Genomic DNA, 22,438 nt, shown 5'->3' with positions numbered 1-22,438 from the left:
CTATGCAAGTAACCTCAGGGAACAAACATTTTTCTGTTAGCTAGAATGGTACCATTTCTTTTGCAGTTTTTGTTTGTTTTACTGAAGTTCTCCCCCACTCTTCTTGAAAACTATTGACTTGCGTTAAAAAAAAAAAAAGTGGTCACAGACACGCGAAAGATAAATGGTCGTATAAGATGGTGTTTAACGTCTTTTCTAACTCAGATTCTCATTCTGTGTGATGTTGATAGGGTTTTAACTCTGCCTTATTGCATATATTAAACAGTTATACACTATGTCTTTTGGTATACATTTTATTTGTCAGTAAGGGTCTCCAGAGACAGTATGACCAACTTGCAAATAAAAGAAAAAAAAATTAATTGGATGGGTTTGTTTTAGAATAGAGAAAATCTCACCCACATCCATCAGATTAGATTCTATTGAAATATCTGTGAGTTGAAATAGGTATCTTTAAAAATTGGAAAGTACTTGTTAAAAAGGATATTCTAAAGGAAAACAAGGCAAAAATCTAGGAATAAAACTGTGAGAGGTGCTATGCTTGAATTGTTGGTGATCAGGGAGGTAATACAAATGAAAGCTCAAAGGGGTGATAGCCCACCTCCCAACCTGATAGTTTAGCTGTTAGACAAATACAGGAAGTGCTAGTGAGGAAATGAATGGGGAAGGAGAAAAATTGTTAGCAAGTTTGGCTGAGTTACTAAAGGAATGACTCCGAATCACTTTTGTAAATCGTGTAATTTATAATTTTACAGCCTATAGTACAGTGCTTGGCTTTGTAGTATATATACATAATTCTTTCATTCATAACTACTAATTATTCCTCTATTTAGTCATCACCAGATTCTTCACACTTCAGATAGTTTCAGAACTAGCAGCATGATATTTCCTTGGCTCTTCAATTGACCTAGACATTTGAGATCTTTCATGAAGTCAATCTGATTTTAATAAATTGATTGCAAAATAGGGAGAAATAAAAGAATATTTCCTTTTAAGCCCTCTTGATAGAAAAATAGAATTGTGATAAATATAACTTCATTTTGAAGCATACAACTGCCCCTCAGACACAAATGAGTGGGAAAGAGATTGAAAAGTAATTTTTTTTTTTTTTTTTACAAGATACTACAGTCAGTTCCTCCAAAGCAGACTGCAAAAGCAGTAACTGCATTCATTCAAGAGATGCTCCATTGATGGTAAAGTTGAGGAAAGGAAGTCAATACTGTGAGTGTGGTCTGACCAATGTAGAAAAAGACAACACTTTTATAGTTTTTGCCTGTAAAAGAAAACCCAAACTTCTTACTGTGGTCTCTAAAGCCATTAACAAAGTGACCCTTGCCTGCTTCTTCACCACTCTTATGCCACTCTTTCCTTCGCTTACTACACCTATAACCTCACTGGGTCTAGCACCTGCTGTTCTCCACAATGTTAGGGCTTGTCCACTGTTCCAAATATGGGAAACACTTGTTTCCCAGTTGTCCCAGCTCAGGTGGCTGGTTTCTCATCCTTCCAGTATCTGTGTAAATGAGAAAATCCTTAGCGAGGCCTCCCCTGACTATATGATATTAGGAATGTAAAAGGAATTTCATTGCCCTATTGTAGAAGCAAAATGGCTGAGTAAATTGCTATTTTTTTTTTTAAGATTTGTTTATTTTAGGGAAACCTGGGTGGCTCAGTGGTTGAGCACCTGCCCCTGGCTCAGGGCGTGATCCGCAGTCTCAGGATCGAGTCCCACATCAGGCCCCCTGCCTGGAGCCTGCTTCTCCCTCTGCCTACGTCTCTGCCTTTTTCTCCCTGTCTTTCATGAACAAATAAATAAAATCTTTTATTTATTTATTTTTAAATAAAATATTTTAAAGAAAAAAGATCTGTTTATTTTAGAGAAAGAGAAAGTACATGCAGTGTGAGCACACAGTTGGGCAGAGGAAGGAGAGAGAGGATCCTCAAGCAGACTCCTCACTTAGTGTAGAGCATGACACGGGGCTTGATTCCAAGACCTTGAGATCACAACTGGAGCTGAAATCAGGAGTTGTCTACTTAACCAACTGAGCCACCCAGGCACCTCAAACTGCTGTATTTCTATGTAACTGTTCAAATGAAGGAATTAAACCTATATGTAACAACATAGATACATCTCAAAAACAATACTGAATGAAAACAGCAATCTTTTTTGATATTGATACATTTCTGTCCATTTTTATTTTTTATTTTTTAAAATTTAATTTTAATTACAGTGTAGTTAACATACACTGTTATATTGTTTTTAGGCATACAACATAGTGATTCACCAATTCTATACATCACCTTGAGCTGTCATGACAAGTGTACTTCTTATTCCCCATCACTTATTTTATCCACCCCCTCCCCTCTGGTAACCATTAGTATGTTCTATATAGTTAACTGTCTATTTCTTGCTTTGTATCTTTCTTTTTTTTTTCTTCACTCATCTGTTTTGTTTCTTATTTCTGCCCATTTTTGAAGCACACAAAATAACGCTATAATTTCATATATTGTAGTCAAAGTGAAAAATGTAAATGAGGATGACATAGCTTTTCAGGATGGTAGTTACATCTAGGGAGGGGTAAGGGATGAGGCAGTGCTTTATTGGTTGTTAGCTATTAGTTCTATGTAATGGGTTTACTGAAGAAATACCTGAAAGAAATGTGACAATATTAATATCTATTAAATCTGGGTAGAAAGAGATGATTGTTAATATATTCTGTACATTTCAGTATTTTTAAAAATTTCATGATTTGTTAAAGTTTAAACTGTTTCTGTTAATTTACACAAGCTGCCATAATAAACCACTAAATCACAGTGACTTAACAGTAAGAGTATTTCTTGTGCTCACAAAGTTCAGTAAAGATATTACCTGATGGAGATGCCCATCCTACTCTAAGTACTAACCCAGAGATCCAGGCTCCTTCTACCTTGGGAAGCCATCACTTTAACCAGGAGATTTTTTTAGTGTCCACCCACATCCCATTAGTCAGAATTAGTCACATGGCTAGGAGCTGGGTTAGTCTATGTTGTCTCAAATGGCAAGACTTTATTCTTTTTTATGGCTAGGTGATATTCCATTGTATATATACCACATCTTGTTTATCCATTCATTTATCAGTGGACACTTAGGTTACTTCCATACCTTGGTTATTGTAAATAATGCTGCAGTGAGGGCTAGGGAATGAAGAATGGGTGAAATAGGTGAAGGGGATTAAGAGGTACAAGTTTTCAGTTATAATAAGTTGCAGAGATGAAAAGTACAGCATAGAGAGTAGTCAATAATATTATAATAATGTTATATGGAGAAAGATGGTGACTACGCTTACTGTGGTGAGCAAAGCTTAACATATAGAATTGTTAAATCACTATGTTGTGTCCCTGAAATTAATATAACATGGTCTGTCAACTATACTTAAGTAATAAATTCTTTTTTTAAGAGTTATTAATTATTTTAGAGGTGGGAGAAGAGAAAGAGGGTCAAGCAGACCCCATGCTGAGCACAGAACCTCATGCAGGGCTCAATCTCACAACCCCAAGACCATGACCTTAGACAAAATCAAGAGTCAAACACTCAACCAAGCCACCTACTCAGGTGCCCCAATAATAAATTCTTCTTAAAATAAAGGCCATGGAGCTGCGAAATACAGTCTTGTGTGCCTAGGAAGAAAATGAAATGGTTTGGTGAACAAATAGCATTGTTTTTACCACAAGATTAAAGTAGTCTTCTCTCTGTCTCTCTGTTTCTCTGTCTCTCTCTCTCTTTTTTTTCCCCCTTAGAGCACAGCCTCTGGAATCAGATCACTTAGATTAAAATCCTAGTATTTACCTCAGAGGATGATTGTGAAGAATTGATGAGTTAACATTTACAAACAGTAAGTGATCTATAAATATTAACTATTACCATCATCATTACTTAAGAGTAATAATTCTTAAATTTGTTATTTCACCTTAATTACCTAGGAACTAACTGTCTTTTCTTGTACTAATGTGGCTCTCTCTGTCATGGCCCCAGCACTAGCATAGTATGCCTAGCTTCTGGCTTCAATGAATGAATGGGACAGGTATATTTCTTCATCTGTACACTGTAGTTCTATTTATATTGTGTTCTTTTATTTAGGATTAAGATTGACTTACATGGATTTACATGTGAAATGAAGTGTCTAAGGTTTCTATGAAAACACTTTGGAAAATAAAGTGGGCAGAGGTAGATGAAATACCACTGGCAACATGTTGAGAATTATTAAAGTTGATGATGGCTACATAGAAGTTCTTTATACTCTGTTCCTTTTCTTCTTTTCTGTAGGTGTGGGAATATGCATGATAAAAAGTTTTGAAAAATTGAATACAGGTAGTCAACTAAAGGTCCGGATTTTTTTCTTTCCTAATCAACAGCTGATTGATACAAACACATATAATGTTTCAGATTTTTAAAAATATTTTCTTTATTTGAGAGAGAGAGAGAGAGAATGAGCAGGGGGAGGGGCAGAGGGAGAAAGACAAGCGGACTCCCTGCTGAGCAGGGAGCCTGATGTGGGGCTTAATCCTAGGACCCCACAATGACCTAAACCAAAGGCAGATGCTTAACTGACTGAGCCACCTAGGCGTCCCATCTTCCAGATTTTTAAAACATTTGTGTAATTTATAGAGTGTTTAACATTAAAAAAAACTAAAAGGAAACTTATGCTTGCTTGTAAAAGAGATGAAAGTGTTAACTTTGGTTTCAGGCCTTGAAATAAGAATGTTTGCAAGGAGCTCTAAAAACAACAAAAACAAAAAACAAAAACAAAAAACTTATCCAAATGTATAATCTTAAAAAATTCTAGCTGTGCTAAAATTCAGTATCTTTTATTTCACGTCCCAGTTACTTAAAAAAAAAATTTGGGACTGAGAACATTTAAGATCTACTCTCTTACCAACTTTCAAATATATAACACATGTTAACTATAGTTACGATACTATATACTAGATCTTCAGAACTTATTCATTTTATAACTGGAGATTTATACCATTTGACTAACATTTCCCCATTTCCCCCACCCCAGCCCCTGGCAACCACCAACCTACTTTTTATTTCTATGAGTTTGACTTTTTTGGATTCCCACATGTAAGTGTGATCATATGGTATAGTCTTTGTCTTTCTGTGTCTGACTTACTTTACTTAGCATATTGCCATCAAGATTTTATCCAAATGGCAGGGTTTCCTTCTTTTTTATGGCTGAATAATATTCCTTTGTCTCTGTATGTGTGTGTGTGTGTGTATGTTCACGCTGCAGTGAATATGGGGGTACAGATACCTCTTTGTAAAATTCATTATCTTTTATTTTTTTAATTTTTATTTTTAAGATTTTATTTATTTATTTGACAGAGAAAGCACAAGCAGGGGGAGTAGAAGAGAGAGAGGGAGAAGCAGGCTCCCCACGGAGCAGGAAGCCCAACGTGGGACTCGATCCCTGGACCCTGGGATCATGACCTGAGCTGAAAGCAGACACTAAACCTACTGAGCCACCCATGCACCCCCATTATCTTTTAAATGAGTGATTTCTAATGTGTGAACAAAGGAAAAAGAAGGAAGAAGGAAGCCATTTAAAAAATAGTTATATTCTTCATTAAGAGATAAAAATTTTATTGTGTCTTGTTCTATCTTTGTTAGGGAAGAACACCAACCTCTAAATTGCCAGGAATAAACCTGCCATCCGTAGGTGCCAAAAGTGACGGCGTGATCAGAGTAAGCCTTAGCGCAGCAGACAACAGGGGCATCACCACAATAGCTCTGGTTCTCATGTCCCCAAGTCCCATGGCATGATGTGATGGGCCCAGATGGAGACCCTGTGATCAGTGAGTTGCATCATAGCTGAGAAACCTGGGGCCCACGGTTCAACATCTCAATTCTTAGCAGTCAAATTGAAACAAGATTGAACTGGTACACATAGGAGAGAGCTGAGATGTCAGGCCCAGCCGAATAGTTCTCCTTTTTTTGTTAGGGTATCAGGCAGAGCAGAATAGCCCTGCCATCCTGAGGGTGTCCAGTGCAACACAGTAATTCCACTGGGCCAAGCCCACATTAGTTTTTCTGTGTTCATAGCACAAGGATGAGATAACAAGCCCAGCAGTAGGGTCATGTCACTTGCAGCTGCTGCTTGACTCATGTGAACCATGTGACAGTTTTGTGATGCTACAGTGCTCGGTGAAGGGGACAAAGAAAGCATTAAATGTTCCCACCCCTTCCCCAAACACACACACCTCATAGGGATGAAGGTGTCCCATTATCAGGTTATTGTTTCCTTTCCATGACCACATAGTTCATTTGTTCTAAGTCAGTAGCCAGTATGTCTCTCTGCACTCAGCCAACTTCCACCTCCACCCAGATCTTTTTCCATTTCAGATAGGAGGCACCATGGTAGAACTTGGTGGAACCATGATGTCCCCTGTCATCAAGCAGGCCATGGTAGGGATACTCTAGGGCTTATGAATTTCACCAACTGATTGTTCTGATGGTCAGTGCTCTTCCACCCCCAACAATTGAAACCAAGTGGTAGCAGAAGCAAAGATTGTAGTCACCTTCCTCCTGTGGTCTAACTGCTGCTTCAGGATGAAATCAGTCAGGTTTCTCAGGCACTAGAACCAGAGGGGAAAAAAGGAGAGGAAGGACTAGAGATTGTCAGAGTGGGATCACAAATATGGAGTACCAGTCTCCTATTGCTCCAACTCTTTCAGTCCTGATCTTCCCTACTCGGCTGTTCCAAAGGAGATGTTTCCTTGGAAGCCTGATAGGCCATATGGCTGCATTCAGTCTTGGGGGTGTGGACCCCTTCTACAAGTGTCCACATGGGCTATAGAGATGTCTTGTTGGGCTGTAGCAATGGCTCTTCAGAGTTCTCAGCCTCACAGAGGGGTGTCTTTACTACACCAGTCAGTCATCATTCGGGTGCTTGACCTGAGAGCTGGGGCATTAGCCATAGCCCAAGAGTCAGGGAAAACACAACATGGATGGTCCTCAGCAGTACTGCCTAAGGCAAGGGTGATGACTTTCAATTTGACCCATTGTACTGAACCAGTCCTTACCACAGTGTTTCTTTTTTTTTTTTTAATTTTTATTTATTTATGATAGTCACACAGAGAGAGAGGCAGAGACATAGGCAGAGGGAGAAGCAGGCTCCATGCACCAGGAGCCCGACGTGGGATTCGATCCCGGGTCTCCAGGATCACGCCCTGGGCCAAAGGCAGGCGCTAAACCGCTGCGCCACCCAGGGATCCCACCACAGTGTTTCTAATGGAGCTGTTGGAGTTGGACAGCTGCTGCTCCCCAGGACACCTCATCAGCTTTTAGTTTGGCTGAGACATCAATAAGCCAAGCCCAAGCATTTTTAGGGACACTCTGGAAGTGGGTCCCTACATAACTGGAGGCTGCCCCTGTGAGTGATGTAGGAGGGGGAGCTACCGTGGCCCCTAAAGCTGTGGCCACAATATCTTAATGTGAAGAGGACACACCTGTGGGACTAGGCATGCCATTTCATTAAATAAGAAAAGTCTATTGTGCCTTTCTAACTCTAAGCATTGAGTAGACCCACCTAAGATGAGACAATTTAGGTGCAGTGTAACCCGGAGGTACTGTGAGATGCTCAGTCTCCCCAAGTGCCTGCCCGATAGCAGACAAGTAGCTCTTTTGCAAATGGAATGTCGTGGGTAAGTGTCAGGGTGGCAAGTCCAGAACCCGCTGAGATGCGTCCAAGCAGAAGCAGTCTCCCTTTTCCAGAGGGCATACAACAAGGGTCCAAAAAGCCAGACTCAGATGGTTACAGTTAATTCCCCTCTTCATATTATTTCATTTCTAGTTCTGGCCAGGTGAATACATGGCTGTGAATGAGCACTGGTATTCAAGTGAGTCATAAAAATTTTTATCCTGCTTCCTTGCCCTCCCTTTACCTCACTGTATCCTAATTAGAGGTTAAGGCCTGGGAGTGAAGGTTTGCCCTGGGAGTGAAGAAACCTCAACCCCCATCCTTAGTCCCTTTTCTCCTTAAAGGCAGTTAAATCAGAATACTTGGTTCATGGTCAAGCAGTAAAGGTACCGGAGGAGGAATGTGTTTTAAGGCAGCCATTTATTTGGCTTCTCAATTCCTCCAATAGAACGATTTCTGTGGAGGGATCTGGTTTCATAGAGGCACTCTCAATTCCAGTTGGGTGGACAGCTCACTGTTTGCTGCCCCTCCCTCCATGGCTCAATATCCAGACCAAATTTCTTTGGTACTCATCCTATCAGTCTCCTTATGGGTAGCCCCTGCTCAAACAGCCGTATCTGCATTGTCTTACACGTTACTTTGGAGGGAATTTGATATCCCCTTCCTTAGTTTTGTCTTGTACTGCAGAGTCTTTGCCTGGTTTGGATTGCCCATCTTTATCCTAGGCATTTTTTTGGCTCTGTCATCACTGCCTACCACGCACACAGGGCTTCCAAGTATTAAAAACAAAGAGAGTAGTCTTCTACCTGGAAGTGGGGTAGGGCAGACCACAACATCCTTTCAGCCGTTGTCTAAAGTGAGGGGTTCATCATGGGAGCTTTCATTCTGTCCATTTTGTAGTCGGTCTGGAGCATCTGTAGCACTCAGGCTTTGAATAGCTTCTTCCATAGTGTTCCATCCATGGAATTTTTATCAGCTTTGGGGAAATCTTTCTGGTTTGGCCATAATGTAGTTATTGAAACAAATTTAAAGTAGCAAGCCTTGTTGAGGGCATAATTCTGTCCCAACTATGTCATAGCTTGAAGCATATAAGACAGCCTAGCTGCCGCCACTCATCCTTGATCCCTTGCCACACACATAACAGCCAGGTCTTCAGTAGCTCTCCACTCATTAGCCAAAGCAGTCCCCAGTGTCCCTCACCACAGTGGGCCAACAAAAACTGATTTTTCTTGGACTACAGATTTGTCCCTTGTGATTTTAGACTGATTAGGCTAGGATAATTTAGAGTTTCTACCAAGGTACGGTCAGGACCCTCACTACTATGAACCAGGACCCTTCACTCAGTAATAATGTGCACATCTGCAGCTCCTTGCATCTCCCCCACTTGAGGCATCTCTATCACTAATAACATACTTTCTGCACTGAATCTGGGCTCTGATGATCTTTTTGGCCCTTCGGTGTCAGATTTGTTATTCCATCCTAGGATTTTAGAGTTCTGATCAGACTTTGATGTCCTCATGAAATACGTCTCTCTCTTTTTTTAAAGATTTTATTTATTTGAGAGAGAGAGAGCACAAGCAAGGGGTTGGGGGAGGGGCAGAGGAAGAAGCAGACTCCCCAATGAGCAGGGAACCTGACATGAGGCTCCATACCAGGACCCTGGGATCACGACCCAAGCCAAAGGCAGACACTTAACTGACTGAGCCACCTAGGAGCCCCTGAACAATCTTTTAATACTATCTATGTTCTGTGTTCCATCATCTTGTGTGTTGTCTGAGAACTTTTGAGAAATTGGCCTTGGAAGAGATCTTTGTAAATATTCTGCCCTCTAGGAGGCTGCTGATTTTTCCACTGAGCAGTTGAGATAACTTAACATTAGAGTTAAGGGCCGAAGTCGTGTATAAGTGATATTTTTTTGTTTAACTGAGTGTCAGGTAATTTCTCAGGGAGTTGTTTGCTAATAATATACTAACTTCTGGCATAACATCCCTGAGGATAATTTGAAATTGTAGTGGCCACCTTAGGCCAACTTTGACATGTATAAGATTGTTCCTCTGAGAGGTGCTAGAGGTATCTTAGAACAACAGGAAAAAACTCACAGAGACTGTCCCATCTAAGAAAGAGAAAACACATTATTTTTCCATACATTGAATACTAACAAGTGCTGACTTTTCAGTGCTATGACTTGATAAAATGATCAAGACCCCAAGTTATTGGTTAAAACACCTCTAATGACTCTTGTGGGAAGCTGTATATAACAACCATATGTCAAAATGGGTGTTTAGCTTTTACAGTGCTAACTTCATTCGGAAACCAACTCCTTCTCTCCTTTTACAGTTTTTCCTTTTCTCTTTGACTCACTTAGGAAATTTTAAAGATAATCAGAAAAATTATTTTGTCATTAGGTGCAAATTCTAGGAATATCTAGTACAGATAGTCATAAATGTCTTTGAGGAAGAAAGAAAAAATACAATAAACTGTGTTTCTTTCACTTTAAAAAACACAATAAGTTTAAATCATGGCCTTTTTTTTTACTATAGTTACAAGGTAAGAAGAATGTCTTCTCTTGGTTTTAATCTATAAAATTAATGCAAGTCACTGTTCTAGTTTATACAACTAAGGCCAAACTTCTCATTATTTAAACTTCCTAAATTTCATATGTTGGTCTTTTGGAACAAATACATTTTCATTGTTTGCACAAGATGTTAAAGATTACAAAATATAAAATGGTGCTTCACTAGATGACAGTTTAACAAGCATCTTTTATCCAGATCTTTAGTAAACATCTGTTTAGGTTTTAAACATTAGATTGAATTTATTGACGAATAATCTTTGGATAAATTTTGTACTAATTTCTTAGTATAAAAAACATATAAAACTTTAGTCACTAAACATAGTTTCAATTTACTCTCATTCTTTTTTTTTTTTTTTACGAATTTACTCTCATTCTTATAAATCATAGAACTATTTTAAGTTCACAGAATATTCCAGTGCTTTAGATCATTGACACATGCTTATTATATCCCCTTAAAATTTACTAATATAATCTAAAAAGTGTATGCAGGGAAAATTAGCTAGAAGGTTCTTTTTTTTTAAGATTTTATTTATTCATGAGAGACACACACACATACAGAGAGAGAGAGAGAGAGAGGCAGAGACACAGGCAGAGGGAGAAGCAGGCTCCATGCAGGGAGCTGATATGGGACTCGATCCCGGGTCTCCAGGATCACGCCCTGGGCTGAAGGTGGCACTAAACCGCTGAGCCACCTGGGCTGCCTTAACTAGAACTTAACTATTTCCTGCCTATTAGTTTTTTCTGTGTCTAGAGAAAACAAAAGTTGACTGTGTGGATTAAAGGAGATAATAAAAGGGACGCCTGGGTGGCTTAATGGTTGAGCATCTGCCTTTGGATCAGGGCGTGATCCTGGAGTCCTGAGATTGAGTCCCACATCATGCTTCCTGCATGGAGCCTACTTTTCCCTCTGCCTGTGTCTCTGCCTCTCTTTCTCTCTCTCTCTCTGTGTCTCTCATGAATAAATATAGTTTAAAAATATTAAAAAAAAAAACTTTAAATTTTTTTTTATTTTTTTAGAGGGATGCCTGGGTGGCTCAGTGGTTGAGATCTGCCTTTGCCTTAGGGCATGATTCTGAGGTCCAGAGATTGAGTCTGCATCGGGCTCCTCGCTGGGAACTTGCTTCTCACTCTGCCTACGTCTCCACCTCTCTCTGTGTGTCTCTCATGAATAAATTGAAAAAATAAAAATATCTATTTTTTTTAGAGATAGAGCAAGAGAGCATGAGCTCAAGTGAGGGAGAGGGAGAGCAAGAGAGAAAGTCTTAAGCTTCAGGTTCAGTGCAGAGCCTGACATGGGGCTCGATCTCACGATCCTGAGATCACGAAAGGGAAGATATCCCTTTCCCTTCACGAAAGGGAAGATACAGGGGCAAGGAAAGGAAACTCCAAATTCTTCAGGATCACGCCCTGGGCTGAAGGCGGCACTAAACCCCTGAGCCACCCGGGCTGCCCTAAAAAAATATTAAAAAAAAAAAAAAAAGAAAGTAAAACTACAACCTACAGAATGGAAGAAAATTTGTGAATCATGAATTTTATGAGTCTAGTATCCAGAATACATATAAGACTCTTACAACTCAACAAAAGACAATACAATCTTAAAAATGTGCAAAGGACTTGAAAAGACATTTCTCTGAAGAAGGTATACAGATGGCCAATAAATACATGAAAAGATAGTCAGCATTGCTAATCTTAGGGAAATTCAAATCAAAACCACCACAAGATATTTCTTCACACTTAGTAGGATGGCTATAATTAAAATACAAAATAGCAAGTGTTGGTGAGGATGTGGATGGAGCATTGGGGTCTTTATGCTTCAATGATGGCAATGTAACATGGTGCAGCTCCTGTGAACAGTTTGGTTGGTCTTCAAAAAAGCTAAGCTAACAATTGCCATATGACCCAGCGATTCCACTCTTACATAAATACCCAAAAAGAATTAAAAGTGCATGTAGAAATATTTGTACCTGAATGTTCACAGCTTCACTATTCCCATTAACTGAAAGATGAAAACAACCCAAATGTCCATTGACCAATGAACTGAAAACATTAGATTTTTTTTTGTAAAACAACCAATTACCTGCCTAGATAACAGATGATTTCTGTTATTACTTATCTAAAAATCATAGAACATATTTTATTAAGACTCAAAATGCTCTTTTTGCCTTTTTGTACTTCTAGCAAACTCTTAGGTAATTTTGACAATTTTTTTTTTAAGTTTAAATTCCTAAAAAAAGGGACGCCTGAGTGGCTCAGTGGTTGAGCGTCTGTCTTTGGTTCAGGGCGTGATCCCGTACTCCTTGGATCGAGTCCCACATGGGAATCCTTGCGTGGAACCTGCCTCTCCCTCTGCCTATGTCTCTGTCTCTCTTTGTGTCTCTCATGAATAAACAAAATCTTTAAAAGTAAATAAATGAATAAATAAATAAATAATTCCTTAAAAATGACCATGGTTAATTATTACTGTGGTTTAAAAATATATGTAGTTTTTGGTTTAAAAATTATGATTGCACAGTTAACAGGAAATAATATTTTTCCCAAGGGCATGCTATAGGTATAGAATGTCATAATAACCACCTTCTTTGGTGACTACTGCTGCCATACTTACTTAGAAACTTTATTCTCTAAAATCATAGACTATCAGAAACTTTGCTTTTTGAAAATATTCCTCTGGAATGCCTGGGTGGCTCAGCAGTTGAGCGTCTGCCTTTGGCTCAGGGCATGATCCCAGGGTTCTGGGATCAAGTACTGCATCAGGCTTCCTGCATGGAGCCTACTTCTCCCTCTGCCTGTGTCTCTGCCTCTCTCTCTCTCTCTCTCTCTCTCTCTCTCATGAATAAATAAATAAACAAATAAATAAATAAATAAATAAATAAATAAATAAATAAATAATTTTTAAAAAATAAAATGAAAATATTTCTTTAAAAATGAAACATCTCATTCTTGCCTGGAGAATTTAAGTCACTTTGATCTAGAGAAACAGCTGCAATTTTCACCATAGGTACAGAGCTTTAGGTAGGGGTTCTGGATTTCACATTGTACATATATCCTAACTTTGTAGATTCCAAGGAATCCAGGGGTTTACATTGCAGATTAGAGTTGATGTTGGTCTCTTTTCACACAACCTTGCTTTGAGTTTACTGCTTCATTTTCAATTTCGCCTAAACTCCACCCTCCCCTCCCCCCGAAATTCTATAATGCTTTGTCTTATCCTTCCTTTGATAAAATGTCTCATGGTTCCTCTGATGTGATCTCCCTCATTGCAGTGGGTTGATGAACCTGATTTTGTTACACTATAGGTTTGTTTTTGGTAGTCTGATGAGGCTAATAGAGTAAAACCCCTGCTTCCACAGGTGTCAAAAAAGTATTGAACAAGATTCAATAAATCACAATAAGACATTTTATTCCAGCACAGCAAATGGTAGGAGTTTCAGCATAGCAGTGCCAGTTCCTGTGCCTCTAAGACTCCTGATGTGAGAGGCTAAACATATAGTGGATTATGCCACAGCTGAGGAACCCAGCATCAATAACTCAGCATGTTTTGTAGCAAGTATCAAACAGGTCAGTTCCCCTTTCCTAGGGAGCAAACCATCCCATTATAGTCATCTTTTGATCACCCTGACCAACCCAATTGTATATGGGACTCTATAGAAACTAGTCAGTATCAGGGGATGGTTAGGCTTTAGCATGGCACACTTAGCAAGGCGATGTAAGGGTGCTTGAGACCTGCGGTGACTACCTTTCCCATAAACCAATGGAAATATTTGTATAGAATTCATTTTTCTGGGCGCCTGAGTGTCTCAGTTGGTTAAGCGTCCAACTCTTGATTTCACCTCAGGTCATGATCTCAGTCAGGGTCCTGGGATCCAGCCCCATATCGGGCTCTGTGCTCAACAGGAAGTCAGCTTGAGGATTCTTTCTCTCTCTTCCCTCACCCCTGCTCCCACTTGAATGCACTGAGGCATGTGATCACTCTCACTCTCTCTCAAATAAATAAATAAATCTTTTTATAAAAAAAGGATTCATTTATACTTCAAAAAACTGCAGCCCATTGTTTCTAGAGATTTTTGAACAAGGTAGAATGAGCCAAAAGGAAAGGAAACTCCAAATTCTAAGCCAAAGCAAAGTTTTTAAAAAAATATTTTATTTATTTATTCATGAGAGACACACAGAGAGAGGCAGAGACACAGGCAGAGAGAGAAGCAGACTCCATGCAGGGAGCCTGACGTGGAACCTGATCCCGGGACTCCAGGATCATGACCAGAGGTGGAGGCAGACACTCAACTGCTGAGCCACCCAGGCATCCCCAGCCAAAAGCAAAGTCTGGAGAGAAAACAATACTCCTCAAGAAAATGTAAATTATAACTTTGTTTTTTATTTGATACTTATGAAGGATGCCAAAATTACTTACCCTGAATGTTATCAAAAGACTATTGAATTAGTTACTATTGAGAGATAGGTAGTGGTATAGCAACATGTTAACTAAACCAAAGGCACAAAATAAGATTGCAAAATATTATGAGGTTGTTGATCCGTCAGTAATTTCATTTATATGTGTTTTCTTAATTTTTCAGTTTTATATTTTTGCTGACTCAAACAACCAGAAATGTATTGGAACCTAGAGTATATTGAACCCAAACTATCTGATTTTGAGGGCTACTAAGCTATAAAAGTGGATAAATCTATAACTTGAAATCTGATACTGAGTTTAGCTTTTATCATCCCCTGGAATCATCACATGACAGTTTTTTCAGTGCAGAAAAGTTAGACTATACTGCAGCAAAGTAACAATTCTGTCATGCTGAATTTCCATACCAGTCAATTATTTCCTCTTTATGGATGTTGTGTTCAATTATTCTGATATCGTAGGTCATTATTTAATGCCAAAATATTTTCTCTTTGACAACAGAACACTTTTGCAGATAGAACAAATAATAAATAGATTTAAGAGACCATGCATAAACCTGTATTGATGAATAGTGCCACTGAACAGTAAACCCATCTGTCTCTGGTATGTAGTTGTCACAACCCATTTACAGACTTTCCCAGATCTGGTCTGACCTCAGCCAAATCCTAGATTAGGTTTCAAAATCATTGGGACTATGGGCACTGACTTGAGAAAAATAGAATAAATGAAACTCTGCCTGAGTAAAAACTACTTCTACTTTATTTTTAAAATTCTCAAAACCAGAATATCTTCCATTGTATCAGCTAGGAATGATTTTGACAACAAGAACGATTTGGCCAGCAATGGACAGGAGTTCATTTTTCTCACATAACAAGGCGTCTGGAGATTTGTGGCTGCTGGGAAATTTTTTTTTAAGATTTTATTTATTTGTTTGTTTATTTGTTTATTTATTTATTATTTTAAAGAGAGTGTGTGGAGGAGAAGCAGATGGAGAGGGACAAGCAGACTCCACACTAAGCATAGATCCAGATGCAGGGCCTGATCCCACAACCCTGAAATCATGACCTGAGCTGAAACCAAGAGTTGGACGTTTAACCAACTGAGCCACCCAGATGCCCCAGGAATTGGTTTAATGTCTTAACTATATTAGCATCCTCTGCTCCATGAGTTCATGGTCATAAGATGGTTGATGCAACTCCAGACATGGCATAAACTAGAGAAAAAGAGACGATCTCAGGATATTTTCCCTCCTTTCTTTATAAAGCAAAACTTTTGGTGCACCTGGGTGGCTCAGTCAGTTAAGTGGCTGACTCTCGATTTCAGCTCAGGTCATGATCTCAGGTTCCTGTGATCAAGCCCCACCTCGGGCTCTGCACTTAGTGAGGAGTCTACTTGAGGATTCTCCCTCTGCCCCTCACCCTGTTCTCACTGTCTCTCTGTCAAATAAATAAATAAATCTTTAAAAAAAAATAAAGCAAAATTCTCCCAGAAGCCCTCCAATAGATTTCTGCTTGTAGTTCATTAGTCAGACCGTGAAGCATGGCCACTTTTGGCTGCGAGGGAGACTGGGAAACCATGGCTTTTTGTAGCCTCTAAAATGGACCCAAGAAGAGGGCAAAGGCAGAGGGTACAAACATGGAGTTACCCTATCAACACATGTGATAGAGATGCCTGGATGGCTCAGTGGTTGAGCATCTGCCTTTGGCTTAGGGTGTGATCCTGGAATCCTGGGATCGAGTCCCACATCGGGCTTCCTGCATGGAGCCTGCTTCTCCCTCTACCTGTGTCTCTGCCTCTCTCTCTCTCTCTCTGCCTCTCATGAATAAATAAATAAAATCTTTAAAAAAAAACATGTGATAACACATGTAACTTCTATGCTATTCAGTTCTATTCCGTGGGACATGGGGTGGCAAAATTAAGGAGGAAATCAAAGAGGTTCTGTCTGCCTGGAGTTCATAATCTTATTTCATTTATTTTCCCAAAATACAAATCAAAGTCACTGTTCAAGCTTTATTTACTATTTCCTTCAGTGTACTGTATGATCTGACCCAATTTAATTTCCTGCCTTCATGCATTTGCTCATGCTGTTAGCTCAGTCTGAATAGACCTCTTCCCATTTCTGCATATTAAACATCTTATTTGTTCTTCAAAACCTAGCTCAAATATTATTTCTCCCATGAAGTGTTTCCTAATCTCCCCAACTCAAATTACCTGTGGGCTCCAAAGACACATTCTTATTGCCTAAAATAACAATAGCTTGAGTTCTTTACATAGACCATCTCAATCTTCACCACCCAGTGAAGTAGGTACTATTGTTATTCTTATTTCATGGTTGTTGAAACTGGAGCTTAGGAAAATGAAATAGTTTGGTTAAGGGCATGTAGCTTGTAAGTGCTAATGTGAAGATTTAACTCCATTTCTATCTGATGCCCAAATCTGTTCTTTTAACATCATGCCATATTGCTTTCTCTATCTACCCAGTAGCTGCATGAGGATGTATATTAAGGTAGGAACAGAGTCTCATTCACCTCTAACTAGCCTCCCCTCCTTTACTCTTTCACTGCCTTGGAATTCAGAGACGCTCACAAAGTTATTAAATAAATAAGTAAAGCTGAAGGCTCTGCCTATAGGGCAGCATAGTAGTACGTAGGAAGGAAATTTGAAACCAGATGGCCTAGGTTCAAATTTTGGCTTATTTGAGCAAGTTTATCTACCTTGTACAATTTTCTTACCAGTAAAATAGTAATAATGACCCTTTCTCCATCTTAGAGAGTTATTTTTATTAGGCTTAAATGAGATAATATAGATAAGGTACTTAAAATAGTGTTGGCACAAAGTAATTGCTCAAGAAATCTTAGCTATTATTTATTTTTCCAATAGCCCTTCATCAAATTGCGATTAAAGATGCTAAGAATCAAGGGACCATTTTCAGATGGACCTACCTAATAGGCCATAATGTAAAGTAGTGCTACAAAAAATTTACCGAGTACTTCTGTTTGTTTCATTCCTGTTACATTATTTAAATGTATTTTTCATAAACATGTATCATCAATAAATACCTATATCTTTTTCTCTAACTCCATACTCTACCCCCAACAAAACAAGAACCTTAACATGCATTCAGTTCCCTCTGCTACCTGTGCTCCTCACATATAGAAATCACCTGGGAATTTATTTGGCCTGTTGATTTTTTTTTTTTTTTGCATTATGCAGCAATGACTTAGATTTATCTGATTTTTTCTTACTTTTTGATTCATTTTTATTTTGACAAAGTACATCTTCAAATAATTCTTTCAAAAATAGTTTACATATCTGAACACTGAGAAATTTTGCTATTGTCAGGGCCTGGGAAAAACAATTTAGAGGTGTTAAACAGAAATGTTTCATTGAGCTCTCAAGGTTGAATGGTAGTGAGGCTTGTTATGAAATTCTAGGATCAAAATGTTTTCCCTCAGAACTTTCAAGATATTGTCTTATAGCATCCATGGTTGTCAATTTTATTCTCATTTCTGTACAGGTAACCAGTTGATTTTTCTCTGAACGCTTTTAGGATTTTCTTTAAATTATAAGACCTCAATTTTCACCATAATGTATGTAGGTGGAGGATTTTTTTTTTAAGATTTTATTTATTTATTCATCAGAGACACACAGAGAGAGGCAGGCTCCCTGCAGATAGCCCGACATGGGACTCGATCCCAGGACTCCAAGATCATGACCCGAGCCGAAGGCAGACACTTAACTGCTGAGCCACCCAGGGGTCCCTGTAGGTGGAGGATGTTTTAAAAATCTATATGTGTGTGTAATGGGACCTAGGGGCCTAAAGATTGACATCTTGAGCTTCTGATAATATCTCATTCATTACTTCTTTATTCCTTTCCTCTCACTATCTCTGTGGGGTTTTTTGGGTGTTTGGGTTTTGTTTTTTTTTTTTCACTAGGATCCATGCTCCTCATGGAGCCCAACACAGGGCTTGAACTCACAACTCTGAGATCAAAAGTCAGATACTTAATCGACTGAGCCATCCAGGTGCCCCTCACTATCTCTGTTTTACCATGAATCATGATCATGTAAATATTTAAACTTTTGAATCTATTTTCCATATCCCTTGATGTATCTTTTCCTTTTTTTGCCCCTATGCATTATATTCTGAAAAATTGTCTGGCTCAGTCTTCATCTGTGTTTAAGGCTGAAATTAAGCCAATTTACATTGCTAGGGCATACTATTCTGAGGCATATTTTTTTTTTTAAGATTTTATTTGTTTATTCATAGACACACAGAGAGAGAGGCAGAGACACAGGCAGAGGAAGAAGCAGGCTCCATGCAGGGAGCCCGATGTGGGACTCGATCCCAGGTCCCCAGGATCACACCCCAGGCTGCAGGCGGTGCCTAACCACTGCACCACCGGGGCTGCCCTGAGGCATATATTCTGATTGTTGGATAACTGTGCCATACTAGTCAGTAAATATTTTTAATATCATTCCTAGGCATGTTTGTCATTCTTTTTAGCCCCTTTCTTGAGTTTTTTATTTTAATGATCATATATATTTTATTTCTAAAAGCTCTAGTTATATCTTTTCTCTCATGTACTTTTTTATAGAATATCTCCAGGATACTATACTTAATTTTAAAGTCTTCTTGGGATGCCTGGATCGCTCAGCGGTTTAGCGCCTGCCTTCAGCCCAGGGCATGATCCTGGTAGTCCCAGGATTGAGTCCCACATTGGGCTCCCTGCGTGGAGCCTGTGTCTCCCTCTGCCTATGTCTCTGCCTCTCTCTCTCTCTCTCTCTCTCTCTGTCCCTCAAGAATAAATAAATAAAATCTTTTAAAAAAAATTAAGTCATCTTTAGTTGGCTGTTTTAACTATTTCTTCCATTTGGGAAGTTGACTAACTTTCTTTCATGGTGGTTCTGTTTTGCACTTGTATTTTTTTCAGATGCTCTATTATTCTGTTCATGAATTTTTGTTCCATGTAATGAATTTCACATTGTTAGCGGTGAGGGGTTCTAGATAAGTTTCAGTTACCTGAATTAATCTGTGGCACAGTTCTTTTAGTGCTAAAACATAGGATTTTTGTATAAATACTATTATGGCTATATAGTTACCTGCCACATAGGATTAAGGGCCCCTTTATGAGCAGACAATGCTATATGGGAAGTTTTGAAGGGAGAGAGTCTCCCTGAAAAATCAAAATTCTAAGAATATGCCTCTTCTGGGTTTGAATTCCAAATTCCAAATAACTCTCCACATGGTTTGGTAATCTCAGACTATACAGTTAATGTAAAAAATTAGTCCTGGTCCAGTGATACCTCCTGAAGAACCTGATGTACCATTTATCAGCTTATGGCCTCTAAGCTTTAAATATACCCTTCTTTGCCCTGCTTTGTGATACTAGACCTTGTAAACATTTCTCCTTGGCCATGAAGTATAATGTTAGGCTTTGTCAGGTGAGGGTGCTGGAGGAACAGTTCAGAGCATAGCAGAGGCAAGAGCTTATCTTTCTGGTCTGGGGTATTTTCTTTTCCTGAATCTGTCATGCAACTGCCAGTAGTGTGCAAGAGACCAAGTGGTGCCCTTCTTTCAGCAGTTTACACCAGATTCCAAGTAGGTAGCACCCTTGCTAGCACTGTACAGGAGACCCAGTGGCACCCCCTTGCCTAGTAGATTTCCCCAGCACCCAAAGAGGCAACTCCCTGCTTGTCAGCCCTAGCTCACTAGCCTGGTAAGCAGCTGCCTGTTTGCCAGCCTTGACCAGCCATGCCAGTTGTGACCCAGATAGTCACTGACAATCTAAAAAACAACAAAGATGACAATAATGATTAATTTGGGTGTATTTAAAATAAGATGGAATTAAAATATTGGCAAAGACATCTAAAATTGGAAGGGGAGACTGGAGTTAGAGTATTTTAAAGTCAACACATTCATCAAGATGTAATCAAGTTAAGATGTGATCATACTGGATTAGAGTGGACTCTAAATCCAAAGACATTTGAGGAATAAGAGAAAGGAGGGGGAGGGGCGCCTGGGTGACTCAGTTGGTTAAGCGTTTGGCTCAGGTCATGATCTCAGTGTTGTGTGATGGACCCCTCATCAGTTTTCCTGTTTGGTGCAGAGTTTGCTTGAGATTCCCTCTCTCCCTCCCTCTGTCCCTCCCTCCCCCTAAACTACCACTCACTCACACACTGTCTCTCAAGTAAACAAATAAAATCTTTCAAAAAAAAAAGACAAAGGAGAGTGAGATTTATATAGAGAGATACACAGAGGGAAGAAGGTCATGTGATGATGGAGGCAGAGATTGAAGTCATGCCAAGGAACATTAAGCCAAGGAATATTAAGAATCACTGGAAGCCTCCAAAAGCTAGGAAGAGGCAAGGACGGATTCTTCCTTCTCTGTGGTCTTCAGAGAGAGCATGGCTTTGCTGACACCTTGATTTTAGAGTTCTGGCCCTCAAATATGTGAAAGAATAAACTGTTGTTTAAGCTGACAAGTGTGTGGTAATTTGTTATGGCAACACTAGAAAACTGACACACTGCCAAATTAGTTTCTATAGTGGCCACACCAGTTTATATTCTCACCACTAGTATATGAGTGATCCAGCTTCTCTGTCCTCCCCAGCATTTGGTATCATCAATGTATTTTCTTTTTGCTGTTCTAGTAAGTTTGTAGTGATATCTCCTTATGGTTTAGATTTGTATTTCTCGAAATAATGAATGACATTAAACATCCTTTCAGGTACTTAATCGCCATCCACATCTCTTCCTGGGTGAAATGTTTGTTCGTGTCTTTTGCTCATTTTACAATTGGATTCTTTTCTGTTAACTTTTGAGAGTTTGTTACTTACTCTACAAAGAAAGCTTTTGCTGAAAATGTGCTTTGCAAATATTTTGACCACACTGTAGCTTATCTTTTCATCCTCTTAGTAGAGAACTTCGCAACATAAAAGCTTTTAATTTTGATGAAATCTAATCTATTTTCTTTTATGAGTAGTGCTTTTAGTGTCATTTTAAAGAACTCTTCACCTAATTTGAGTCCCGAAGATGTTCTGTTTTCTACTAAAAGTTTCACAGTTCTACATTTTACATGTAAATCCATAATTCATTTAGAATTAACTTTTGTATTAAAAGAATAAAACTTTTGTATGGTATGATGTTTAGGTCAAGGCTTATATTTTCTTCTTTTTTCACCTGTATGGATGCCTATATATTCCAGCACAATTTGTTGAAAAAGTTGTCCTACCTTTCTTGAATTGCTTTTGGACCTCTGTCAAAAATCAACTGGCCATTTCAACAAATCATGCTGGGAAAACTGGATATCCATATGCAAAAGAATGAATTTGGATAGATACCTCACACCATACAAACATTAACTCAAAATGTATCAAAGACTGCCTTCTCCCCAGCAGTTCAGCAAAGTACAAAAATTTAAAGCATTTCTTTCTTAAATTTTTTAATTCTTTACTATGAAATAGCTCAGAATGTCACTTCTGTTTTAAATAACAGAATTGATAACTGAGAAAGGAAATGTAATTTGGATCTTTTTTTTTTTTTAATTTGGATCTTAAAATTGTTGCTTTAATAAAAAAAATTCCTAAAACAGTTAAAAAAAAAAAAAAGTAAGACCTAAATGTTGCTTCCTGTTGTTCAGATTGTGTAATGTCTATTGATTTGTCTTTGAGTTCTCTGATTCTTTCCTCTATTTTCTCCAATACTGTTGAATCTATCCAATGAGTTTTTTTATTTCAGTAATTAGACTTTCCAGTTCTATAATTTTTTTGGTTCTTTAT

The 22,438-nt window shown here is 38.7% G+C and overlaps 1 long non-coding RNA gene across 2 annotated transcripts in view; it reads left to right on the top strand.

Moving 5' to 3' along the window:
• LOC144308150 (uncharacterized) overlaps positions 1-22,438 on the top strand; it is a 256,483-nt gene that overhangs the window by 1,316 nt on the left and 232,729 nt on the right. For both annotated transcript variants that reach the window (XR_013374768.1, XR_013374767.1), the window contains exon 2: positions 3,775-3,869. This is a non-coding gene — a long non-coding RNA (uncharacterized LOC144308150). The remainder of the gene's footprint in view (positions 1-3,774; positions 3,870-22,438) is intronic.

Source organism: Canis aureus, chromosome X (assembly GCF_053574225.1).
Source record: "Canis aureus isolate CA01 chromosome X, VMU_Caureus_v.1.0, whole genome shotgun sequence".
NCBI lineage: Eukaryota > Metazoa > Chordata > Mammalia > Carnivora > Canidae > Canis > Canis aureus.
The sequence above is the reverse complement of the archived record's forward strand: the minus strand, read 5'-3'. Positions and strand labels throughout refer to the sequence as shown.